The 4,187-nt window shown below is 42.3% G+C and overlaps 1 pseudogene; it reads left to right on the top strand.

Moving 5' to 3' along the window:
* The first annotated feature begins 449 nt into the window (after positions 1-449).
* LOC111731372 lies at positions 450-568 on the top strand (annotated as a pseudogene).
* Positions 569-4,187: the final 3,619 nt, after the last annotated feature.

Raw genomic sequence — 4,187 nt, 5'->3', positions numbered from 1 at the left:
TGGCGCAGCGTGGTGGCTGCCGTAATACAGCTCCATCCATACTGACTCTAGGAGCTGCAGGCTGCCTGTCCACACGGGGGCCCTGCTCCCTCTGCTTGCTTTCCCCTCTGGAGCTTTGTCTCCCATGGTCCTTCTGATGCTGCAGCCCGCCCCCCACGGACACCACGTGTCCTCCTGTCTTCATGAGAGTCCATACTCCCCGTGCATATCTGACTGTGGCCTCTGTGTGCCTCGGAGGGCCGCCTCCAGCTTGCCCAGTGACTGCAGGCCAGTGAACTTCTGACACCAGTGCAGCAGCAGCACCTTCTCCAGTGAGGCTGAACCTCTCGAGGAGGGGACCCCCTTTCCGCTTGCCCTTCCTTGGATGTTCTCTGTCAGCCCTAGAGCATCCTCTACAGTTCTAGAGTTTGATTCTTTGTTATTAAGCTATGATTTTAAAAAAGTAACTAGTCAACGGCCATGCCACCCTGAACGTGCTGGATCTTGTCTGATCTCGGAAGCTAAGCGGGGTCGGGTCTGGTTAGTACTTGGATGGGAGACCACCTAGGCAGACCAGGTGCTGTAGGCATTTAAAAAAAAAAACAAAAACTATTAGTGTTTGGCAAAGTACCCGACACACATTTAACACTCAAAGGAGTTTGTTATTAAGATAATTAATGAAACAGAGATATTATTATCTCCATTTTACGAATGAGGAAACTGAGGCTCAGAAGGTTTAAGGAACTTTCTAGAGTTACATAGTAAAGAGTGGAGCTAGTATTTAAGTGTGTGTGTGTGTGTGTGTGTTCTTTTTCTGCTACCAGTTTATGTTGCCTCTCATTCTTTGAAACTAATTGGTATAGTTTTGATAGATGTTTTTATTAGAATAAAAAGTTTATAGAGGAAGTTGGGAAGAGCTAGTAGAAGCTTGTCTTTGAGGCTTATGCAAAATGTGTGACAGTCTGCTTCAGAGAGGTGCCAGGAGGACCTAGGCATGTAATCAATCTGTGACAAAGGCTTCTGTGGGAATCAGACTACGGAACAATAAAGCACCAGAGTTAAAGAAAACACCCAAACCATTGTTTGAGGCTGCCATGCCTAACGCAGAAAATGAAATGCTGAAGCAATGTACTTCCCAGAAATTGTAATGGTTTTCAGAGTCATTTTTAACTAGTTGCCAACTTCTTAGAACTGGAGGAAAAGGCCATTAGAGTTTTCGTTCTTTACACAATTTGTACAATCCACAGGTGGTTTTTCTTTTTCCATCCCAGGATGATGGAAATAACAATCCTTTTTGTAAAAGATTCTCCTGAGCACCCCTGGACAGCAGTAGAAGGAACGTAAGATGAAAAGCCAGGTGAATAAGAAGCCCTTGCTATAGAATTGGGAACCAATGTGAAACAGCAGGTGAGGAGACAATATTTAAAGCATCAGTGACGCCAGCTCTCCACATCCACCCTCTGGGTGTTATTGTCCCCAAGACACCATGGGCTGAGATGTCAGCATTGATCTGTGGCAGAGCAAGATCCAAGAGGAATCAGAGAAAGCCTCCTGGTCTTTTATCTCTGCCCGCTTCGTCCCGGACCACTTCAAGGAAGCAAAGCTTCAGTCGCCAGAGCACATGGTGGACACACAATTAGCTGTCCCGGAATGCACATGCCAGGGACGGGAGAGGGTGGGCAGCGTTGTGCAGTGCAGTGGGCACCTCCCTCTGGAAGAGAAGGTGGCTCTCCCGGGCTGAGTCAGAGGGGGCTCAGAGGCTGCCAGAGTTCACATGATGGGGAGTAAAAAAGAATGGCTTTGGGCCAAGAAAGTACAATTTTAGAACTTTCCACCCAAGGCTACCTTTAGCTGAGAATAACTCCTAAACTGCACCCCCGTTCTGCTTGTAAATCCAGTTTTCAAGACTCTCCCTTCCATCACTGGCCCTCAGCAGAATAAATCATTTTGCAAAATATTCATTATATGCAGCTGCCCTACGTTATAGTGCTGGGAAAGCCAAGAGCAGAAAACTGAAAAGCCATTCGACACAATTAACATGTTCAAAATGTTCGGTGAGTCTGTAGTTTTCTGACATGTGTTATAAAAGCCAGCCAGCAAATGGAAGAAAAGATTTATGCACAAGAGCAACAAAATGTATAATATGGCCATGAGTGAAATTAACAGGGGCTGCAGGAAAAAACAGGAAAAGAAAAAAGAAAACTTGGTTAGGGCCACGTCAAGATGAGGGTAAGAGAAGAGATTCCTTTTGTTCTTAGATGGGGAGACTCTGCCTTTTATAAGGTGTAAGTTTTCTCTAAATCAGTTTATAAATTCAGTGATAAATTCAGTGTAATTCCTCTTGACATCCTAGCAGAAGTTTCCTTGGACCCTGACAAGAGGATTCTAAAATTTATCCAGAAGAATTATTTTATTAAAAAATTATGGAAAATTTTTTTAAAATAAGTATAATATGGGGGACTTCTTCTATATAATAAAACTATAGTATTAACACATTTAACACGTATGGTACCAGGTACAGAAACAGACATCTCACTCTAGTGAAGAGAGAATTAAGAAAAAGATCCATGTGACTATAAGAATTTGAATTATAAACAATCACAACTCAAATAAACTGTGACTACACAGTTGATTTGACATAACATTTTGGAAAGATAATCTAAAAAAGTTTCAATATCCTATAATCTGCATGTCCTTTGAGTGAGCAATTTTAATTCCACAGATATATTCAAAGGATATACGTCTCGGTGTTTTTAAAATTAAATAATAACCGAAGTCTGTTAAAAGAGAATTTTAAACTAAATACCATATTTTAGGCACATTTATACAGTTATTATACAGTTATTAATGGAATATTATACAGTTATTAAAATAAAATGTTGTTATGTCTAGCAAAAAATTTAAAAGCAGTATGTATATAGAAAGATCCCATTTGGTTATGTGTGTGTGTGCGCCTGTTTAAGCAATGTATGTATTTATATGAGAAAAATAAGTAGCAAAGGCTGACAAGATTCACTCTGGATGGTGGGTTTTTGAGTAACTAAATTTGATTTTTCATATTGCTTTCAAGGATATTATGAAGAGCACATAGCGATCATGTATGATTCATGTAATTCAACATTAATAAAGGGAGTTTTTGTAGAGGGGATCGAAAAGTCCTCGTTGGTGAAGTAGGTCTGTCTCATCTGCTATGCCATACAATTGATGACATCAAGTGTCTTACTCATTTGGCCATGGGACACATTAGCCCTAAGGGAAAGATCTCTCAAGGACAAATGTCTTGGCAGACAGTAGAAATTCTGAACCCCAATTTAGTTTCCCATTTGTCTTGCCAACAGAAACCTGAGCTTCAGGTTCAAAGCCCATTTGTTCAGATCGTCTTATCTAGTTCAGCTACGTCAGATGTTCGTGGCATATCCTTGACCTTTTTAGAGCCATTGCAGGCGTCAGTCATTCGAACAATACTTCTGTGCCTTTTAAAATCAGAGCGGGAAGAATTGTACTAATATAAAGACCACCTGGAGCTGGATTCCAAAAAGAAACAAAAAAGATGTTTTTATGTCTACAATCATCCATGCTCTTTCTTATCACTAAAAGCTATGTAGCTTATATACCTTCTCTTGCTTCAAAAGCCAAGAACTTATAACTAAATTCAGTGCACACACATGGACAATATGAATGATTGACACAACTATTTCTGCCTTTTTTCATACTCTTTAAAATGGCCTACCTTGTATAAAAAAAAACTTGAGTTATATTCTTTCATATTGTGTAGTTATGTAAAAGCCTCAGCCCCTTTGGAAAAAAGTTAGATTCACAACCCGTTCCCTGGGAGGCTGAGATGATGGAAAAACTGTGACCTTCAGAGGTAGGTCTTGTCAGCCTGGCTTGTAGGGAGGTCCAGGGCTGGTTTTAAAGCCAGTGCTGGCAGGTCCAGACTCAGCCCTGCAGGAAGAGTGCAGGGTGACCTCCTAGAGGTGAGGCCGGGCAGGCGCAGCAGGCTCTGTCTGGTTCAGGAGGCCGCAGAGGAAAGAGCATTCCTGAGGAAATGAGCATTTCATGAGCATTCCATGTCCCCATGGAGACAGGCTTCAGGCTCCAGGGGGAGGGAGGGAGTTGAACCCACAGGGGTGGAGGCCTGTGATGGAGGCATCAGGGCCAAGGACGGTGTCTCCTCCAGCTCATGGACAGCTGCAGGCACAGACAGT

Source organism: Pteropus vampyrus, unplaced genomic scaffold, assembly GCF_000151845.1.
Source record: "Pteropus vampyrus isolate Shadow unplaced genomic scaffold, Pvam_2.0 Scaffold367, whole genome shotgun sequence".
In the NCBI taxonomy this organism is placed as follows: domain Eukaryota; kingdom Metazoa; phylum Chordata; class Mammalia; order Chiroptera; family Pteropodidae; genus Pteropus; species Pteropus vampyrus.
Note: the sequence above shows the minus strand (reverse complement) of the source record. Positions and strands in the feature narration are given on the sequence as shown.